The 23659-nt window shown below is 39.9% G+C and overlaps 1 protein-coding gene across 2 annotated transcripts in view; it reads right to left on the bottom strand.

Moving 5' to 3' along the window:
• Positions 1-23659, bottom strand: part of FANCC (FA complementation group C) — a 225565-nt gene that overhangs the window by 163720 nt on the left and 38186 nt on the right. For both annotated transcript variants that reach the window (XM_039474662.2, XM_074395629.1), the window contains exon 2: positions 18997-19165. The gene's annotated coding sequence lies outside the window, so the exon portion shown is untranslated. The remainder of the gene's footprint in view (positions 1-18996; positions 19166-23659) is intronic.

Raw genomic sequence — 23659 nt, 5'->3', positions numbered from 1 at the left:
GTTTTAAATGGAAATAGCTTTAGGAATCATGCAGTACAGTGGTCCTTAATATGCTGCTCCACAGCCTCTAGGGCTGGGGTATGGGTGGAAACATGGTGCTGTGGTAGTGACGACCGGCAAGTGGGGTGGCAGGTGCTGCCAGCATTTGGTTAATCAAAGTGCCTTGTGCCATCAGCCACATGTGGGATGATCACGCATGTTGGGCAAATCCGACCCTGCTGGGAATCTGAGACTTGAGTTAGACTGACAGGTGGAACTCAGTCATTCAAAGGCTCTCTTAGTCTAGACCCCTCGAGCTATCTGAGTTCATGTTCTTAATAAGGTAAGGTGTTTCTCTCAACACTTTAAATAAATATTTTTAAATATTCCACTCCACTCTCTTCTTGCTTGCATGGTTTCTGAGAAGAAGTTGAATCTTCTGCTCCTCTGCAGGTAAGGTGCATTTTTCTTCTGGCTTCTTTCAAAATAAGAAAGCTTCCCATATTTGTGGTATGGTGTCTGACATTAATTTGTAAAATTCTCAGTAATTACTGTTTCAGATATTTCTTTCTTTAAAAAAAAATGGTTGATTCCCATAGATTCTGGGGGAACAGATGGTATTTGGTTACATGGTAAGTACTTTAGTGGTGACTTGCAAAATTCTGGTGCACCTATCTCCCAAGCCGTATACACTGAACCTAGTTTGTAGCCTTTTATCCCTCATCTCTCTCCTACCCTTCCCCTCTGCCCCGAGACTCCAAAGTCCGCTGTATCATTCTTATGCCTTTGCATCCTCATAGCTTAGCTCCCACTTGTGAGTGAGAACATATGACATTTGGTTTTCCATTCCTGAGTTACTTCACTTAGAATAATAGTCTCCAGTCCCATCCAGGTTGCTGTGAATGCCATTAATTCATTCCTCTTTAAGGCTGACTAGTATTCCATCATATATACATGCGCACGCGCACACACACGCACACACCACAGTCTATCTACTCATTGACTGATGGGCATTTGGACTTTCCACGTTTGCAATTGAGAATTGTGCTGCTATAAACATGCGTGTGTATGTATCTTTTTCATGTAACAACTTATTTTCCCCTGGGTAGATACCTAGTAGTGGAATTGCCGGATCAAATGGCAGATCTACTTTCAGTTATTTAAGGAATCTCCACACTATATACTATAGTGGCTGTACCACTTCACATTCCCACCAGTAATGTAGGAGTATGCCATTTTCACCACATCAATGCCGACATCTATTTTTATTTTTTTATCTTTTGATTATGGCCATTCTTGCGAGAGTAAGGTGGTATCGCATTGTGGTTTTGATTTGCGTTTCCCTCATCATTAGTGATGTTAGGCAGTTTTTCATGTTTGTTGGCCATTTGTATATCTTCTTTTAAGAATTGTCTATTCATGTCCTTAGCCCACTTCTTGACGGGACTGTTTGGTTTTTTTCTTGCCAATTTGTTTCGGTTCCTTATAGATTCTGGGTATTAGTCCTTTGCCGTTTGTGTAGATCGTGAAAATTTTCTCCCACTATGTGGGTTGTCTCTTTACTCTGCTGACTGTTCTTTTGCCATGCAAAAGCTCCTTAGTTTAAATAAGTTCCACCTATTTCTCTTTGTTTTAGTTGCATTCGCTTTTGGATTCTTGCTCATGAAATCTTTGCATAAGCCAATGTCTAGAAGGGTTTTTCTGATGTTATCTTCTATAATTTTCATAGTTTCAGGTCTTAGATTTAAGTCTTAATCCATCTTGAGTTGGTTTTTGTGCAAGGTGAGAGATGATGATCCAGTTTCATTCTCCTACATGTGGCTAGCCAATTATCCCAGCACCATTTGTTGAACAGGGTATTCTTTCCCCACTTGTTTTTCTTTGCTTTGTCAAAGATCAGTTGGCTGTTAAGTATCTGTGTTTATTTCTGGGTTCTCTATTATCTTCCACTGGTCTATGTGCCTATTTTTATACCAGTACCACGTTGCTTTAGTGCTGATGGCCTCATAGCAGAGTTTGAAATCAGGTGATGTGATGCCTCCAGATTTCTTTTTTGTATAGTCTTGCTTTGGTTATGTGGGCTCTTTTCTGGTTCCGTATGAGTTTTAGGATTACTTTTTCTAGTTCTGTGAAGAATGATGGTGGTATTTTGAAGGGAATTGCATTGAATTTGTAGACTGCTTTTGGCAGTATGGTCATTTTCACAATACCGATTCTACACATCCATAAGCATGGGACGTGACATGTTCCCATTTGTGTCATCTAGATTTCTTTCGGCAGTGTTTTGTAGTTTTCCTTGTGGAGGTCTTTCACTTCCTTGATTAGCTATATTCTTAAGCATGTTATATATATATTTGCAGCTATTGTCAAAGGGATTGAGTTCTTGATTCACTTTTCAGCTTGGTCATTGGTATATAGCCAAGCTACTGATTTGCGTTATGTTAATTCTGTATCCCGAAATTTTGCTGAATTCATTCACCAGTTCAAGGAGCTTTTTGGACGAGTCATTACGGTTTTCTAGGTATATGATCATGTCATCAGCAAAGAGTCACAGTTTGACTTCCTCTTTACCTATTTGGATGCCTTTTATTTCTGTCTCTTTTCTGATTGCTCTACAGAACTTCCAGTACTATGTTGAATAGAAGTGGTGAAAACAGGCATTCTTTTCTTCTTCTCGTTCTCAGAGGGAATGCTTTCAACTTTTCCCCATTCAGTATTATGTTGGCTGTGGGCTTGTTATAGACGGCATTTATTACATTGAGGTATGTCCCTTGTATGCCAATTTTGCTGAGCGTTTTAATCCTAAAGGGATGCTGGATTTTGTCAAATGCTTTTTCTGCATCTATTGAGATCATCATGAGATTGAGATCATGAGATTGTTCTTAATTCTGTTTATATGGTGTATCACATCTATTACTTGCATATATTAAACCATCCCTGCATCCCTGTTATGAAATCCACTTGATCATGATGGATTCTCTTTTTGAGATGCCTGGATTTGGTTAGCTAGTATTTTGTTAAGGATTTTTGCATCTATGTTCATCAGGGATACTGGTCTGTAGTTTTCTTTTTTGGTTATGTCCTTTCCTGGTTTTAGTGCTAGGGTGATAATGGCTTCATAGAATGATTTAGAGAGGATTCCCTCTTTCTCTATCTTGTGGAATAGTGTCAGTAAGATGGGTACTAATTCATCTTTGAATGTCTGATAGAATTCAGCTGTGAATCCGTCTGGTTCTGGACTTTTGTTTGTGGTGATGGTGGCAATTTTTAAAATTACCATTTTGATCTCACTGCTTGTTATCTGTCTATTCAGAGTTTCTACTTCTTCTTCATTTAATCTAGGAGGGTTGAATATTCCCAGAAATTTATCCATCTCCTCTAGGTTTTCTAGTTTATGTGCGTAAAGGTGTTCATAGTAGCCTAGAATGGTCTTTTGTATTTTTGTGGCATTGGTTGTAATATCTCCCATTTCATTTCTAATTCAGCTTATTTGGATCTTCTCTCTTCTTTTCTTGGTTAATCTTGCTAAAGGTCTATCAATTTATCTTTTCAAAAAACCAGCTTTTTGTTTCATATATCTTTTGTATTTTTTGTTTGCTTCAATTTCCTTTAGTTCTTCTCTCATCTTGGTTATTTCTTTTATTCTCCTAGGTTTGGGTTTGATTTGTTCTTGTTTTTCCAGCTTCTTGAGGTGTGACCTCAGATTGTCTATTTGTGCTCGTTCAGACTTTTTGATGCAGGCATTTAAGGCTATGACCTTTCCTTGTAGCACCACCTTCGCTGTATCCTAGAGGTGTTAATAGGTTGTGTTGCTATTATTGTTTAGTTCAAAGAATTTTTAAATTTTGACCCAATGATCATTCAGGAGCAGGTTACTTAATTTCCACGTATTTACATGGTTTTGAGGGTTCCTTCTGGAATTGATGTCCAATTTTATTCCTCTGTGGTCCGAGTGATATAATTTTGATTTTCTTAAATTTATTGAGACTTATTTTTTGGCCTATCATATGGTCTATCTTGGAGAATGTTTCATGGGCCAATGAATAGAATGTATATTCTGTGGTTGTTGGGTAGAATGTTCTGTAAATATTTGTTAAGTTCATTTGTTCTAGGGTATAGTTTAACTCTATTGTTCTTTGCTCACTTTCTGTCTTGATGACTTGTCCAGTACTGTCCATGGAATACTAAAGTCCCCCACTATTGTTCTGTTGCTGTCTCATTTCTTAAGTCCAGTAGTAACAGTTGTATAAATTTGGGAGGCCCAGTGTTAGATGCATATATATTTAGGATTGTGATATTTTCCTGTTGTACAAGGCCTTTTATCATTATGAAATGTACCTCTGTCTTTTTTAAATGCTGCTGCTTTAAAATTTGTTTTGTCTGATAGAAGAATAGCTACTCCTGCTTGCTTTTGGTGTCTACTTGCATGAAATGTCTTTTTCCACCTCTTTACCTTAAGTTTATGTGAGTCCTTACATGTTAGGTGCATCTCTTCAAAGCAGCAGATACTTGGTTTGTGAATTCTTACCCATTCTGCCATTCTGTATCTTTTAAGTGGAGTGTTTAGGCCATTTACATTCCTCATTAGTAGTGAGGTACTATTCCATTCATTATACTATTTGTTGCCTGTATAGCTTGTTTTTTTGTATTTTTGTTTTATAATTTATGCTTTAAAGAGGTTCCATTTTGATGTGTTTCCAGGATTTGTTTCCAGACTTAGAGCTACTTTTAGCAGTTCCTGTAGTGCTGGCTTGGTAGTGGTGAATTCTCTCAGCATTTGTGTCTTTGAAAAAGACTGTATCTTTCCTTCATTTATGAAGCTTAGCTTTGCTGGATATAAAATGCTTGGCTGATAATTGTTTTGTTTAAGGAGGCTAAAGATACAGCCCTAATCCCTTTTCGTTTGTAGGGTTTCTGCTGAGAAATCTGCTGTTAATCTGATAGGTTTTCCTTTATATGTTACCTGATTCTTTTGCCTTACAGCTCTTAAAATTATTTCCTTTGTCTTGACTTTAGATAATCTGATGACTATGTGCCTAGGTGATGATCTTTTTGTGACAAATTTCTCAGGTGTTCTTTGAGCTTCTTGTCTTGGTCTCTAGCAAGGCTAAGGAAACCGTCCTCAATCAGTCCCCCCAATATGTTTTCCAAACTTTTAGATTTCTCTTCTTCCTCAGGAACACCAATTATTCTTAGGTTTGGTCGTTTCACAGAATTCCAAACTTGCTGAAGGCTTTGTTCATTTTTTAAAAATTCTTTTTTGTCTTTGTTGAATTGGTTTAGTTCAAAAACCTTGTCTTCAAGCTGTGAAGTTCTCTCTTCTGCTTGTTCAATTCTATGCTGAGACTTTCCAGTACATTTTGCATTTCTCTAAGTATGTCCTTTGTTTCCTGAAGTTGTGATTATTTTTATTCATGCTATTTCACTGAGGATTTCTCCCCTCACATCTTGTATCATTTTTTTTTAAATTTCCTTAAATTGGACTTTGCCTTTCTCTGGTGCCTCCTTGATTAGCTTAATAACTAATCTTCTGAATTCTCTTTCAGGTAAATCAGGGATTTCTTCTTGGTTTGGATCCATTGCTAATGAGCTAGTGTGATTTTTGGGGGGTGTTACGTCATATTGCCAGAATTGTTTTTCTGGTTCCTTCTCATTTGAATAGACTATGTCAGAGGGAGGATCTGGAGCTCAAGCCTGCCATTCAGATTCTTTTGTCCCACAGGGTGTTCCTTTGATGTGGTACCCTTCTTTTCCTAGGGATGTGGCTTTCTGAGAGCTGAACTGTAAGTGATTGTTATTTATCTTCTGGATGTAGCTACCCAGCAGGGCTATCAGGCTCCAGGTTGGTACTAGGGGTTGTCTGAACAGTTCCGTGATGTGAACCACCTTCAGGTCTCTCAGTCATAGATACCAGCACAGTATTTGGGCTGTTTCCTAAGTCCTGTAGTAGCAATCCGCTTTCTTCAGAGGGTCTGTGGATTCTCTTGGCATTCCCGGCATATTCCTGCAGCAATTCTGGAGCAAAAGTTCTTGATGCAAGTCTGTACATGCTCTGTCCATCCAAACATGAGACACCTGTTTTTGTTGTTGTTGTTGTTTTGAAAAAAGTCTCACTCATTCTGTTGCCCAGGCTGCGGGAGTACAGTCTGTTTCTACTATTCTTTAACTTCCCTTCTCTTTTCTTCAGCATACCTTCTGCTTCTGGTATTCCCATTTCATGTATGTTACACCTTTAGTATTTGTCCCAATGCTCTTGAATATTCTGAGTTTTTCCTTATTTGTTCTCTTTGCTTTTCAGTTTTGGAGGTTTCTATTAACGTATCTCCAAGCTCAGCGATTCTTTCCTCAGCCGTGTCCTGTCTAGCAGTAAGGGCATCCAAGGCAATCTTCATCTTGTGTGTTTTGTTTTTTATCTCTCACATTTCTTTTTGGTTCCTTAAGACTTCCATCACTCTGCTTACACTGACCATCCATTCTTGCATGCTGTCCACTTTCTCCACTGGAGCCATTAGCACGTAGTTGTTTTAAAATCCTTTCACATGCCTGATTCTGATGCTTGCTCTGTCTCTTCAAACTGTGTTTTTGCCTTGTAGTATGCCTTGGAACTTTTTCTCAAGAGCTAAAAATGACACACTGTGTCAAAGGAACTGCTATGAACAGGCCTTTTGTCATGTGATGGTAAGGTATAGTGGGGAGGGAGAGTGTTACAAAGGCCTATGATTAGGTCTCAGTCTTTTATAAGGCTATGCCTCTGGACTGTGAAGTCCACAAGTGTTTCTCAGGTTTTTTTCTCCCACTCCTAGCTCCACCTGTTAGGTGGGACAGGATGGCAAGAGTGAGGCAGATTTGTGTATTTCCTTTCTCCAACATGGAAGGCTAAAACTGGCTGGAGTTTGGTATTACTCTCCTTCCAGGCCAGTTAGGCTCTCATTAACTAGTTTCTCCGTGTTAAGAACAGAGTGCTCTGGCATATTTCAAAATGGTTCTTTCCCCCCTCACTCTCCCAGAACCACAAGGGGATTTTTCTTCAACATTTCCTGTGAGAACCTAGTTGAGCTCCTGGAGGTCAAACTCACAAAAGTGTGGGGGATTCCCTATGACTAGGTCCCCCTGGAGTTTTTAACTAACTCTCCAATTTTGGGGGCTATAGTTTGTACTGTGCCTTCACTTTTTAAAAAAGATCTAAGAAGAGTTGTTGGTTTTTCAAAATTTGTTCAGCTTTTTACCTACTGTTAAGATGGAGTGTCCTAATCTCCAACTTCCTTACATGCGGAACTGGAAACTGGGCGTTCTTCTGAAGTATGGTTTTACAGCTGTATCTGATTCAGCTACTGATAGGGTTTAGATGTTCTGTCCCCTCCAAATCTCATGCTGCACTGTGACCTCCAGTGCTGAAGGCAGGCCTAGTGAGAAGTGTTTGGATCATGAGGGTGGATCCCTCATGAAGGTCTTTGTGCTGTCCTTGAGGTAATGAGTTCTCACTCTATAATTCATGGAAGATCTGGTTGTTTAAAAGACGATGGGCACCCCTTCCCTCGCTCTCTTTTGCTGCCTCTCACCATGTGATGTGCCAACTTCCTCTTCTCCGTCTGTCATGATTGTAAGCTCCCCAAGGCTTCACTAGAAGCAAAGCAGATGCTGGTTCCATGCTTGTACAGCCTACAGAACCATGAGCCTAGAATAAACCTCCTTTCTCTATAAACTATCCAGTCTTAGGTATTCTTTTACAACAGCAATGCAGATGGACAAACACAACTACCTTGGAACCTTCCCATAAATTCTTTTTTTTTTTTCAAGTCCCTTAAATTAACCACTGTTGGTTTCTGTGGTTTTCCATCAAAGAATACAAACTGAGAGAGTCACAGGTACTAGATAATGGATCATAGGCAACAGACCTTTTAAGAAAACAGGAGAATTTAGAACTGGTTATTAAGTCAACACAGGGAAAATTGCAGTAAAACTTCTGTTCATTTTGGGAATTTGGAAATCAGAAGTCCACGGAAGAAGAGGGTAATACAGATCAATGAGGTATCTCCAGCAATCAAGGCCCCCTAAAACAGCCAAGCAAAAGTCACTGGAATCTACCTGTCACTCCACCCCTCAAAATAAACTAAATTTTTTTTAAACCCAATCCTTCACATCTGGTGATGTGCAGAGAATCCTACCTGCCCTACTGAGAGGTTAAAGCATTACTGACACTACTCTACCAAAAGCACAATCAAATGATAATTCCAACTCAAGCTGCATTTTCAGAAGGTGAGTCTTCACTGGAGGAAATTAATATGAGCTTTGACACCTAGAATACCATTATGAAGCTGGTGAATGCATTTCTCTGTCGGGATAAACTGAGGACATGAGAAAGTAGTTCACTTTCACCTGCCTCAGAGATCTCAACTCAAGACATGCAGATTTCACTGGAAACATCATATCTACACTGGTCTACTGAAGATTACCATGCTCATAGAACCTGGAGAGTAGAATGATATATGTGTCTTGCATATATTCCAGCTAGTAGAATGTAAAAGCTAGGAACATACAGGGCCTAGCACTTCAGGAAGTTTCTTCTGATCCCATGGTCTGTGCCAAGTCAAAATAATGCCCTTTAAAATGAGGATACACAAGCAACTAGTACTAGTAGTTGCCTCCAGTGAAGAGATCTATGTGGCTGATTTTCCCTATACACCTTTTTGTATCTTTTCAATTTAATGCCATATAGACTACTTACTCAAAATTAATAACAGAAATTAAAGCGAATGATAACTGCTGTACTTTGAACCTGCTAAGAAGCAAATACTTGGTTGTTCTCTCTAAGACTGTAAAGGTAGCATGTACTACATGGGTTTTAGACCATTTATCTGCTTCTACCCATCAGCCTGGCAATAAAAACGGGCTAGGGCTGACGGCAAGTGTCACAGCATAGCTGGTCCTGCTGCAGCACTCTGCCACTCCATTATATGACCCAATGCTGTTTAAAGCATGAGTGGAAGATACGATTTCCGGGAAGAGCCCATGACTGTGCTGGTCTTCCAAGCCACAAAGCTGGGTGTGCCTAGCAGCACTCTATCATCACAGGTACATTACGCCCACTTGGTAAAAATGCAAAAGTGAGGTTTTTAGGTGTTATCTACATTTCTTTACTATGTCGTACAATTTTTTAAAATTCCTTCTCTTTCATTTTTCTCACTCCTCCTACTGCATATATAGAGTATATGACTAGTGAACACATTTTCTGTTTTGTATATAATTTACAGGACATAACAGAGCTGAGAAGAGGAACTGACATCATCCAGAACTCCTGGGCTTGAACTGGGTATTACTTTGGATTATCTACCTTTTTAAAGGAAGAGAGAGCTAAATTATGTTAGTTGGAAGTATTTTTAAAATTTAGTGTGTGGAAATCAGTAAGTCTGAATGTCCTGAGAAGCCAGTAAGTAGTTGGGCAAGACAGGCCAACATTCAAATTCAGGAAATTCAGAGAACTCCATGAAGATACTCCTTGAGAAGAGCAACCCAAGACACATAATCGTCAGATTCAAGAAAGTTGAAATGAAGGGAAAAATGTTAAGGGCAGCCAGAGAGAAAGGTCAGGCTACCCACAAAGGGAAGCCCATCAGACTAACGGCAGATCTCTCAGCAGAAACCCTATAAGCCAGAAGAGAGTGGGGGCCAATATTCAACATTCTTAAAGCAAAGAATTTTTGACCCAGAATTTCATATCCAGACAAATTAAGGTTCATAAGCAAAGGGAAAATAAAATCCTTACAGAGAAGTAAATGCTAAGAAATTCTGTCACCACCAGGCCTGCCTTACAAGACCTCCTGAAGAAAGCACTAAACATAGAAAGGAAAAACAGGAACCAGCCACCACAAAAACATACCAAATTGTAAAGACCATTGACACTATGAAGAAACTGCATCACCTAACCAGCAAAATAACTGGCTAGCATCATAATGACAGGATTAAATTCACACATAACACTATTAACCTTAAATGTAAATGGGCTAAATGCCCCAATTAAAAGACACAGACTGGCAAATTGGATAAAGGGTCAAGACCCATCAGTGTGCTGTATTCAGGAGACCCATGTCATCTGCAAAGACACACATAGGCTCAAAATAAAGGGATGGAGGAAGATCTACCAAGCAAATGGAAAGAGAAAAAAGGCAGGGGTAGCAATCCCAGTCTCTGATAAAACAGACTTTAAACCAACAAAGATCAAAAAAGACAAAGAAGGGCATTACATAATGGTAATGGGACCAATGCAACAAGGAGAGCAAACTATCCTAAATATATATGCACCCAATACGGGGGCATCCAGATTGATAAAACAAGTTCTTAGAGACCTATAAAGAGACTTAGATTCCCACAAAATAATAGTGGGAGACTTTTAACACCCCACTGTCAATATCAGACAGAAAATTAACAAGAATACTCAGGACTTGAACTCAGCTCTGGACCAAGCAGACATAATAGACATCTACAGAACTTTCCACTTCAAATCAACAGAATATACATTCTTCTCAGCACCACATTGTACTTACTCTAAAAATTGACCAAATAATTGGAAGTAAAACACTCCTCAGCAAAACCAAAAGAATGAAAATCATAACCAACAGTCTCTCAGACCACAGTGCAATCAAATTAGAACTCAGAAATAAGAAACTCACTCAAAACTGAACAACTACATGGAAATTGAACAACCTGTTCCTGAATGACTTCTGGATAAATAACGAAATTAAGACAGAAATAAGTAATTTCTTTGAAACCAATGAGAACAAAGACGCAACGTACCAGACTCTCTGGAACACAGCTAAAGCAGTGTTTACAGGGAAAGTTATAGCACCAAATGCCCACAGGAGAAAGAGGGAAAGACCTAAAATCAATACCTTAATATCACAATTTAAAGAACTAGAGAACTAAGAGCAAACAAATTCAAAAGCTAGCAGAAGACAAGAAATAACCAAGATCAGAGCAGAACAGAAAGAGCAGAACTGAAAGAGATAGAGACATGAAAAGCCCATCCAAAAAAAAAAAAAAAAAAAAATCAATGAATCCAGGAGCTGGTTTCTTGAAAAGATTAACAAAATAGATAGACCACCGGCCAGACCAATAAAGAAGAAAAGAAAGGAATCAAAGAGACACAATAAAACATGATGAACATCACCAATGATCCCACAGAAATACAAACTACAATCACAGAATACTATAAACGCCTCTATGCAAATAAGCTAGAAAATCTAGAAGAAGTGGGTACATTCCTGGACACATATTCCCTCCCAAGACTAAATCAGGAAGTCATCGAATCCCTGAATAGACCAATAACAAGTTTTGAAATTGAGGCAGTAATTAATAGCCTACCAACCAAAAAAGCCCAAGACCAGATGGATTCACAGCTGAATTCTACCAGAGGTACCAAGACGAGCTGGTACCATTCCTTCTGAAACTATTACAAACAACAGAAAAAGAGAGGCTCCTCCCTAACTCATTTTATGAGCCCAGCATCATCCTAATACCAAAACCTGGCAAAGACACACAAAAAAAGAAAATTTCAGGCCAATGTTCATGATGAATATCAATGCAAAAATCCTCAATAAAATACTGGCAAACCAAATCCACCAGTACATCATAAAGCTTATCTACCAAAATCAAGTCGGCTTCATGCCTGAGATGCAAGGCTAGTTGAACATATGCGAATCAATAAATGTAATCCATCACATAAACAGAACCACATGATCTCAATAGATGCAGAAAAGGTCTCTGATAAAATTCAACACCGCTTCATGCTAAAAACTCTCAATAAACTAGATATTGATGGAATGTATCTCAAAATAATGAGAGCTATTTATGACAAACCTACAGTCAATATCATACCAAATCAACAAAAGTTGGAAGCATTCTCTTTTAAAACTGGCACAAGACAAGGATGCCCTCTCTTACCACTCCTATGAAGTTCTGGCCAGGGCAATCAGGCAAGAGAAAGAAATAAAGGTTATTTAAATAGGAAGAAAGGAAGTCAAATGTCTCTGTTTGCAGGTGACATGACTGTATATTTATAAAACCACATCGTCTCAGCCCCAAATCTCCTTAAGCTGAAAAGCAACTTCAGCAAAGTCTTGGGATACAAAATCAATGTGCAAACACACAAGCATGTCTATACACCAATAACAGAGAGCCAATTCATGAGTGAACTCGCATTCACAACTGCTATGAAGAGAATAAAATACCTAGGAATACAACTTAGAAGGAAGGTGAAGGACCTCTTCAAGGAGAACTACAAACCACTGCTCAAGGAAGTAAGAAAAGACAAAAACAAATGGAAAAACATTCCATGCTCATGGATTGGAAGAATCAATATTGTGAAGATGGCCATACTGCCCAAAGTAATTTATAGATTCAATGCTATCCCCATCAAGCTACCATTGTGTTTTTTCACAGAATTAGAAAAAAACTACTTTAAATTTCATACGGAACCGAAAAAGAGACCATACAGCCAAGACAATCCTAAGCAAAAAGAACAAAGCTAGAGGCATCACACTACCTGACTTCAAAGTATACTACAAGGCTACAGTAACCAAAACAGCATGGTACTGGTACCAAAACAGAGATATAGACCAATGGAACAGAACAGAGGCCTCAGAAATAATGCCACACATCTACAACCATCTGATCTTTGACAAACCTGACAAAAACAAGCAATGGGGAAAGGATTCCCTATTTAATTAATGGTATTGGGAAAACTGGACAGTCATATGCAGAAAACGGAAACTGGACCCCTTCCTTACACCTTATACAAAAATTTAATCAAGATGGACTAAAGACTTAAACAAATAAGACCTAAAACCATAAAAACCCTAGAAGAAAACCTAGGCAATACCATTCAGGATGTAGGCATGGGCAAAGACTTTATGACTAAAACACCAAACACAATGGCAACAAAAGCCAAAGTTGACAAATGGGATCTAATTAAATTAAAGAGCTTCTGCACAGCAAAGACCAAAAACCAAAAAAAACAAAAAAAAACTATCATCAGAGTAAACAGGCAACCTACAGAATAGGAGAGCATTTTTGCAATCTATCCATCTGACAAAAGGCTAATATCCAAAATCTACAAGGAACTTAAACAAATTTACAAGAAAAAAACAAATAACCTCATAAAAAAGTGGGCAAAGGATATGAACAGACACTTCTCAAAAGAAGACATTTATGCAGCCAACACACATATGAAAAAAAGCTCATCATCCCTGGTCATCAGAGAAATGCAAATCAAAACCACAATGAGATACCATTTCACACCAGTTAGAATAGTAATCATTAAAAAGTCAGGAAACAACAGATGCTAGAGAGGATGTGGAGAAATAGAAACACTTTTACACTGTTGGTGGGAGTATAAATTAGTTCAACCATTGTGGAAGACAGTGTGATGATTCCTCAAGGATCTAGAATCAGAAATACCATTTGACCCAGCAATCCCATTACTGGGTATATACCCAGAGGATTACAAATCATTCAACTATGAAGACACATGTATGTTTATTACAGCACTATTCAAAATAGCAAAGACTTGGAACCAACCCAGATGCCCATCAATGATAGACTGGAAAAGAAAATGCAGCACATACACACCATGGAATACTATGCAACCATAAAAAAGGATGAGTTCATGTCCTTTGCAGGGACATGGATGAAGCCGGAAACCATCATTCTCAGCAAACTAACACAGGAACAGAAAACCAAACACCACATGTCCTCGCTCATAAGTGGGAACTGAAAATGAAAACACACGGACACAGGATGGGGAACATCACACACTGAGGCCTGTTGTGGGGTGGAGGGATAGGGGAGGGATACCACTAGGAGAATTACCTAATACAGATGATGGGTTGATGGGTGCAGCGAACCACCATGGCACTTGTATACCTATGTAATAAACCTGCACGTTCTGTACATGTATGCCAGAACTTAAAGTATAACAATAATAATTAACTTCCAGATTCACATTTACCATAAAGAATCATCCTACAGGCAAGGAAAAAAAGAAAAAGTATTATAGTTTATAAATGTGATGGACAGTACTTGATGAATACAGTAAAAATTTTCAAATTGTTGAAACAGTGTGTATTTTCTGTTTTTTGCCTGAGTTCTCTGTCTGAAAATATTAAAATCATCCACCAGAATGGGCAGAGATACAGTCTAGCACTTGCTCCCTTCTTTTCCTTCCTGTCCCCAAATAATGACTCCATTAGGCCGGGCGCGGTGGCTCACGTCTGTAATCCCAGCACTTTGGGAGGCCGAGGCGGGTGGATCACGAGGTCGAGAGATCGAGACCATCCTGGTCAACACGGTGAAACCCCGTCTCTACTAAAAATACAAAAATTAGCTGGGCGTGGTGGCACGCACCTGTGGTCCCAGCTACTCAGGAGGCTGAGGCAGGAGTATTTCTTGAACCCAGGAGGCAGAGGTTGCGGTGAGCCAAGATTGTGCCACTGCACTCCAGCCTGGGTAACAGGAGCGAAACTCCGTCTCAAAAATAATAATAATAATAATAATAATGACTCCATTTTGCCAGTTCTGGCTTTAAAAAGGGGAAAATCCAAAACCTGCTTCCTGGGCCCCTTATCTTAGCCGTACAGCTTCTGCTTTGTCCAAGAGGGCTTTGTCACAAAGAGGGAGAGACATTCAATTCACTACTCAGGCAGGAATAAGACAGTGTTACACTAAAGCAGACACACAAGGTGGCTTCCATGGAGTTCAAAAAAATGCATGCCTTGAAAAATGGGGCCGATTCTTCAGATTTATGGTAATTTCAACTTTTTTCACAAATGTACTAATTCTTCATCCCAGGTAATCTACAAACCTATTAGACAATGGTTAGCTGACTATACATTTTTTGCTCAATACCAAAATCCTTTATCTTGCTCCATACATAAATCCTTGACTTTCTTACGATTCTGCCTAGTGTCTGTTCCTAAATTCATTTCATTACTAGCTGTTAGAGAAAAACCATTTAGCATCTTTTAAGAAATAAAAAAGGTTGATGTTTTATGACGTATCTCTTGAAAACTCAGGATTTTAACAAGTATTTTGCACACACATGCACAGCATATACTAATGTAGCAAAAGCAAATCGCATGAAAAATTAGAAGGAAATACACATTTTCCACGTCTTGAGTAATGTATCTTTTGGTGCATTTACCTAGTCCCTTAGGAATCAAAACAAACCATGATTTCACCTTCTCCACATATGCAGACTAAAAACAACAAAAGTTGTTAGATCCCTCAGTAAGTATTTCCAGGAAAAAAGAAAGTGACCTTCAGAAATTCCTACGCAGAGGGGACTAAAGCAAAGTCCCATGAGCAAAGAGAGCAGACGCTAACAGAGGGCAGTGTCCAGTGAAGGATCCGCACATGCTCGCACCTACCCCCGTTTCCTGCTAGGTGGGAACAGATACTTCAGAAGCAGGAAGAGGTGAAGGGGTAGGATAAAGTTCCAAGGGAAACCAGCCATGGGGCCGTGCAAACATACAAGATACTGAAAAAGGACCAGTTCACAATGACATCAGCTTAGGACCACTGCCATTGCCCTTCTTCTCACACATATAAATTGCTCAAGAGTTTGGTTGCTTGCTAAGTACTATTTTATGAACTCAAATTGCCATGGTACAAAAGATACACCACTGTCCACAGGGGCTCACAGTCTGAGTCACTGAGATAACATGGCTCAGACTCAAAGTACAGCAGGCAACAAAGAGTTTTACCTCAGGGCTAAATGTTCTTCATTTTGGTGAATTCTGTCCTTTAAGAGAAGGACATATTCAGAAACTTCATGGAAAATGTACCTCACAAAAATATGAAGCAAGCACAATTCATGAGAGTAGAAAAAGGAAGTAAAAGCATCAAAACACTTGAGCAGTGTCTGAAGAAAGAAAACTAAGAGGGAGGAGGCATTGGGTGACAGGCTGGGACAATGCATCCTGATTCATTAAAAACAAACAGAAAACCATCTCTTTTCACTTAGAATGGCTACTGTCAAGGAAACAACAAGCGCTGATGAGGACACAGAGAAACCAGAACTCTTGTGTACTGCTGCTGGAAATGTAAAATGGTACAGCTGCTATGGAAAACAGTATGGTAGTTCCTAAAAAAAAAAAAAAAAAAAAAAAAAAAAAAAAAAAAAAAAAACTAAACATAGAATTACCATTGATCCAGCAATCCCACTTCTAGGTGTATATTTGTACACCCACATTCACACCAGCACAAAGTAAGAACTCAATAGCCAAAAGTAAGAACTCAAATATCCATCAGTGGAAAAAAGGATATAAAATTCACAACGTGTGGTACATGCACACACTGCAATATCATTCTGACACAGACAGGACTAAATCTTGAAAACACTATGCCAAGTTAAATCAGACAGACACGGAAGGACAGATATTCTGTGATTCCTCATAGATGAGGTACCTAGAATAGTCAAATTCACAGAGCCAAATTAATCCATGAGGGAAGACAGTGTTACTGCTTATTGGGTACAGTTTCTGTTTGAGATAATGGGAAAGTTCTGCAGGTAGATGGCGGCAATGGTTAAACAATGTTAAAATAATCAATGGCACTGAATTACACGTAAAAGTGGTTAAGATGGTTACAATCTTACTGATATATGCCACAATTTAAAAACCAACAACACAGAAATGACAAATCTGGAGTAGCTCCAGTCATGGCTGGCCCAGCAGAGGTGGGGCCTGGACAACACCCTGCATCCCCACCCTCCCCTCCCCTCCATAACCACTCAGAACAGTGCTGCACACACTGCTAGTTGCCCAGCCGGCAGCCCTAAGCCCTCCATTTCCTCTTAGTTAAGAGTTTTGTCCAGGAATGGCAGGGCCTCATGTCTTAGGGAGACTGGGATATACCCCAGTGCCAGGGTGAATCTTGATTCACACAGACCAGGTAATTTTGAATGTTTCGTTCTCAGGACCCCTTCATACCTTTCAACATTACTGAGGACCCCAAAGAGTTTTGGTTTATGTGAGTTATATATGTTCACGTTTACCACCAGAAACTAAAATTGAGAAAAATTAAAGACAAAATATACAAGCACACATTGCATCAGCTGTCAGAACGCTGGCATCATCATCTATTATGTAACCTCTTGACAAAGCCACGGCACATTAGTGAGAACATGTGAGTGGAAAGGCCTAGCATTATTATAAAAATACTTTTACCACTGTGAACCTCCTGAAAGGGTCTCAGGGACCCTGGGCCCTCAGCCATGTTTTGGGAATGGCTAGTACAGACCAGTCATGGTATTTACTTTTGCTCTCGTATCAAACTGTAGGAACGTGCATGTTATGAAACTCTAGGGCATGAGAACTAAACTTCAACTGAAAGGTTTCTCAGTTTTAAATGAGTTCACTTTTTTCCATATCCAAAACAGTAGTCTTTCCATGACACTCAGAATGACAAAAGTCCCCTTGAGACCCAGGGATAAGGAAGCCTGAGAGGACTGGCCAACGTACTGCAAACAGCAGAGAATCACAGCCCTGTGTCCTCGCAGCACAGTTGAGGCAATGATGGAGCCGACTGTGGAACTGCTCTTTTTGCTTAATCCACCATTCTTTGGCTTTCCTGTTACCTGCAGTCAAACACATCCCAGCTGACACATCTCAGAACCTAGTCTGCTGAGCATATTTTGAAACCCATGAACTCACACAGTACCTGGCACGTTGTAGGAGTGTGATAAATATATACTGAACAAATACATGGAAAATAAATACATAAACAAACAAACCCACCAAGGCTACTGTAGAGGAAAAATAAAACAGATAAAATTCATACTGATTTTATATTGATAGAAACCCTTATAGCTCCAAGATTGTCAACATTTAAAACAAAGCTCATTTTAAGCCACACAAAAATGGCTATATATGGTACCTGTTGGAGGGACAAAAAAATCTGAAAATGCTTTCCTTTGATCTAAAACATCTCTAAGCCCAGAGAGCTAAGTCTACTCATGCCAGATATGGACCACATAACCTTCTCAAAGTGGATGCACCTTGAATAAAGAGCACTTTTTTCCCATTTCCCCTCAGTATGAAGTCTTTTCTCTCATGAAATTAGCACCAAACAGGAGAGAATGCTATAAAACACACTATTTATGGAAAAAGAAAATGAGACAAATCACATACCTAGCTTCCAATCAATGTCATCAACTAGGGGTGCCATGACCTTGTCAGAAAATATTTAAAGCTGCTAAAATATAATCAAATATAAAATTAACAAATTTATGTTCAATTCTCCTTAAGTTGACAAGATTCTTCCCCCTCCTTGATGAAAGCCTGATAACTATTTTTAATTTGCTGAAATGTAATGATTCTTTGCTTCACTTCACAGGGTAAGATTGGTTAACTTACCCGTTTTCTTTTTTGAAAATCACAAAAAAATACTCTTGTTCCCATGAAGTGCTTATGAAAGAAACAAATGGTATATTTCCCCCCGCCCCTAAAACCAACAAGGTTTTAAGAAAAGTTCCACTAGGAGGAGCTGGCTATTTCTCTGTTGTGTCAGTGGTGTTCTACCTCTGAGATAGTCTAATCAGAACAGAAGACTTGAAATTTGCAGATAATTTCAAACAAACCTCAATTGTAAACAAAATCTGGGTCTAAGGAATTGGAGGAGGCAACTTCAATCCAGGTGCAGAGTATGTATACATACTCTTCAGATGACTCGGTAAAGAACTAAGCAATTGAATGTAGCAGATAATTCTGGGGATTTATGAAGTTCAATTCTCCCACCCATGTCCCCAGTGGTGGTGGGAGAAGAGCTCTTCTCTGGACTTGGCTTCAGAGTAAAAGCATCCCTTCACCATAGTGCTCGCCTTTGAGGCTGCCAAGACAGCCTGGTCTTGTTTATCAGAGCACCGAAGAGCCATCATTCGGACTTGGAAAATATCAGCCTGCCCTCATCTGCTCTGTTACAATGATTACTTCCTTTCCTTGCATTCTAGTCCTCAACTTCACTTACCTGACGGTAAGACTGTTGGGTTTTGGTTAGACCAGTTCGAAAGTGAGCCGAGGAGCACATTAGTCGTCAAAATATCAGGAAGCTTCTTTCTGCCTTTGTGACTGGTGACTGGGCTCCAAGTTATTTCTGCCGCTTTCTCCTCTTGGTTCCACAGGTAATTTATTGTTACCTAAACAAAAACCAGGAAACCCATCCATTTATTAGGAACCTATTTTATGACAAGAACCCTGAAAATCATTGCAAACAGAAAGATGACAGTGTTCCCTGCTCTCAAGTGACTTATGACTAATGAAGAAATCGGGGCCCATAACAGATAACACTTAACAGGGAAGGGCCGGGAGAAAAGGAAGCACAGGGGGCTGCAGGGGGCCCGAGGAAGGGGCACCAGCCAGGCAGGGAAGTGCCAGAGGCCCCAGACAGCAATGACCCCGAGCTAAGCGGGCAGGACGCATGAGCAGGAGTGAGCTGAAGACATCAAAATCTAAGGCAAGTCGCTTGCTGCAATGCACAGCAAGAGTTAAGTTACCATTTGACCCAGGTTCTCAAACTTAAAAACTATTGAGAGCTCCCAGTATTATCTAAAGTCATTTTTCTTGCTAGTTAAACATTAACAAACATAAAGCAGAAAAATCTTATGCTTATAACTCTTTTTTTTTTTTTTTTTTGAGACGCAGTTTCGCTCTTGTTGCCCAGGCTGGAGTGCGATGGCGCGATCTCGGCTCACCGCAACCTCCGCCTCCTGGGTTCAGGCAATTCTCCTGCCTCAGCCTCCTGAGTAGCTGGGATTACAGGCACGCGCCACCATGCCCAGCTAATTTTTTGTATTTTTAGTAGAGACGGGGTTTCACCATGTTGACCAAGATGGTCTCGATCTCTTGACCTCGTGATCCACCCGCCTCGGCCTCCCAAAGTGCTGGGATTACAGGCTTGAGCCACCGTGCCCGGCCAACTCTTATACAAATATAAAACAAAAAAATGTACAAATTAAATACCAACAAATATACAAAATGAGTAAAATTTAAACTGACAAAATTAATTCAGCATGATCAATGATGCAGTCATTGAAACTCACTAACCATATGAGCTTAGTACTGACAGGCAGGTTCTGTTGACTGGCCAGTACTGACATATGCTGGGAGACAGCTTAATTCACCCATCACTTTTCTCTTCAGAACCACTGTGCAATGGCAGTCTCTTAGCTCAAACACGTTATTTACATTTTCACCTTTGTTCTTTTGTAATATCTCCCTGTATCTAAAGTAGTGCTCCTTGGCACCAATACAAACACAGCTGCAGATACTGAAATCTTAAGACATTACTTGGTTAGAATTGTAAGCATTTAGGTGTGTGGAAACATGAATTTTTAAAAATTACCATCAAAGTGAAAAATAGAAGGTGAAACCTTTAGCACAGAGGACCAGAGCATCCTAATAAATCCCACCTGCCTAATCCCACTCATCTTTTAGGGCCTGCAAGCCTCAGGCAGAGTTTAAATAAATGTATACCATGGGTCACTGAGCTCTCATAGGAAGCATTCTTGTGGTTAGCTTTTAGTACTATGTAAAACCAAATGTCTGACTTTCTTTCCTTAAAACTCTCTGCTCACATGACTTCCAGTCAAGATGGCACAGTGAATTCGCTCTTTGATGGAGTCTCTCTACTCCAAACATACAGCAAAGAGAGGAAAAAGGAAAAGGATGCAGGCAAGCACACACAAAAAATAAACAAACATTTCTATGAAACAGATATGGGACAGCAACACAAAGAGGCAAGGCCCTAAGGACAAAACCCTGAGCGGCCAGCCCCTCCTATGCGAGAATCCAAAAGGGCAATGAAACTGTAGGTTTAGGTCTTAGAAAGGCTGGGGGCTAAAGAGAGGCACAAAGGACAGAGAAAGAAACTAGCACCCTGTTGGAAGTTGGAATGGAAGGTGCTGAATGGAGCCCTACCCCTCCATGCCTGAAGGAGGCTGGCAGCTTCCGTGCTGCCTACGGAGTGGTGGTCTAGGGAGGGTGGAAGACACGTGCCAGCCAGGACCAGGCACTCCATGAAGTAGCCTGTGACTGCCCAGGAGCCCCCACTGTGAAAGCAGGTTCTGCACCCAAGCTCCATAGAAGCCACACAGAGACAAGCGAAATGGGGCTACACAGGGGAGAGTGTGCGGACAGGGAGAAAGAAATACGAAAAATGACTGAATGAGTGAAAAAAGTTATTTAAAACCTCATTCAAAACATGTCATTTAACCAAAGCTCTAAAGAAATAAATGCAACAAAATCAGACATTAGATCATAAATTCACTTTAGATGAAGTTAATCAGTCCAACAAAGGGTATATTTAGATGCTAAAATATCCAAACAAAGTATACTTAAGATAATAAAGTAATCCCAACAAAATATATTTAAGGTGATTAAAAACACCAACAAAAACAAGTATATTTACGGTGCTTTTAAAAAAGCTAGTTTAAAAAGATTAAGAAAGTATAAATCAAAAAGGCAGAATTAAAAAACAGCTCAAAAACAATCAACTAAAAAGTATGTAAATCAGAACTACAGTCATTAAAACTGAAAAACTCAGTGCACAAGATACTGGACAGTAGACTGGAGAGGAAGTGCTCTGTCTTGCCAAAACACACTGCACATCACTGAATCTGCAGCCACGCAGCTCAGGAGCTCAGCTGCTAGCCCCACAGCCCGGCCTCACTCAGACCTGGCCGGTAGCCTTTCCACACCACAGGTGACTGAATGGCTCACATCAACACATCCAGGCTGTGAGTCCCACTAGCATTCTGCCTCTCTCCTACCAGTTGGTGGATACAGGTGAGGCAACTTTCGCTTTATAAGCCCTACGGAAAGTTGCTGAAAAAGCAGACCCGGAAATGCTTCTGGTAACTTCTGGCAACAGATTTGCCCTCCTTGCAATAGGAAACTGATTCTGGATTTAAATTTATCTTCCTTGCCCACCACACTTCTCCAGCATCACCAAATGTGGACTTGACTGGATTCCTTGTTCACCGTCATGGTATCACAACCAAGTTTGGACCAAGGAACTCATTATACAGCAAGAGGAGTAAAGCAATGTGCTCCTGCCAATTGTCAGCTAAGTTACTACATACTAGCTGCTGCATGAACTTGATGGCTTTCACCTGTATTCCTTCATCACTTCCAAATTTCTCTACTACATATTTCATTCTACTGCATCTTCTCTGAAACTAAAACAGGAAACAAACATTAACATAAAGGGAAACATAAACAAGAATGATAGCCTGAGTTATGTGGAAAGAACTTTGATTTAAGGAATCATGGAAGAATAACAATTTAAAAAAAAAACTTGGAAAACTGGTAACAAAACACATTACAATTGTTTGGGTAAAGAGTAGAGTCACAGTTTTTTTCCTTAAAAGGTCAGTAAGCTTCTCACTTAGGTTCCCCTGGAAGGCAGAGCTCAGCCAGGTTAGAGAAGGTAAAGACCCTAATTCACCCCCTCATTTCCAAAGACAGAAAGCAGCTCACCAAACCAGCCATGTGATGCCCACCAGGTGGTGTGCCTGGCAGTTACACAAGGGGATCGACAGGATGCAGGCCCTGGAACCAGCCACTGTGCTCTCAGAACCTCTCCAAAGCCAACGCTATGCTATGGCACAAGAGCACCACCTACTGAGTTCCAAGGGACACTTTAGTCCATTTATTGAAAAATGGCTCAGTAAAATATGACTGTGGAGGGATGAACTCTACATCATTTCAACCTGACTGGCTATGTCCCTTTCTCTTTTAAAACTAGAACATTCGCCAAGACTCCCGAAAAAGCAGCAGCATGCCTTCTACTCTCCCATTCTCACTTTAATTACTACAGTAAAATGAATCTCTTTTCCTTCTATCCATTTTTGGCTGTCATAATGAATACTGCTATTTCTAGATACCTTTTCCCCTACCTGTTTTCCAAAAGGCAGAGAAAACCTCTACGGGAGAAGCAGTAGTCGTCCTAAAGGGTCTGGGAAGGATGTATGTAAAGTCAAGTCATTTGATCAAAATTTTAAGCCCTATGAGGCACAGTGCTGAAATGGGGGAATTGCTTTCACAAACTCATTGAAAGATGATTGTAATAGTCCCTTTCTCCTTGAGGAGCTTAAGATGAACAGAGGTTCTAGACCAGCAAAGCTGGAGATCAGATGATCTCTTAACAAAATGGAACAAAGAAGAAAATACGTAGACGTAAGGAAAGAAGTTATGGGATAGGTAACATCAGGGAGAGCTGATTGCTTCTGCTGTGCTATACATTAAACATACAGAATACAACTGACAGCAAAGAGCGGGTTCTTTCCGGAGCCCTTCATGCTTTACATGAAGCCTTCAGGTATTGCCAAGTACAGGAACCCTGAGACAGACTCACCTGAACAATTTACATACATTTCAGCCTGCTTATCATGTAGCTTTGCTATGTTTCATTGGTCTTGTAGGGGCACTCTGGGAACCATTTTATGTACAACCTCTCCCATGCCTTAGTCATGATGAAAACACTGCAACTTTTTTGTGGACCTCAACAGAATGTTAGTTGTAGCAGAGAGGAGCAGTCACCTCTCCAGCATCTATTCTCCACGTTCCCCCTCCTTAACAAGACTGGAAATTTCCCAGCCAGCATATTTGAATGGGATAAGAATGGGCTCTGA

Source organism: Saimiri boliviensis, chromosome 2 (genome assembly GCF_048565385.1).
Source record: "Saimiri boliviensis isolate mSaiBol1 chromosome 2, mSaiBol1.pri, whole genome shotgun sequence".
NCBI classification, from domain to species: domain Eukaryota; kingdom Metazoa; phylum Chordata; class Mammalia; order Primates; family Cebidae; genus Saimiri; species Saimiri boliviensis.
This window is presented reverse-complemented; position numbering and strand designations above follow the sequence as displayed.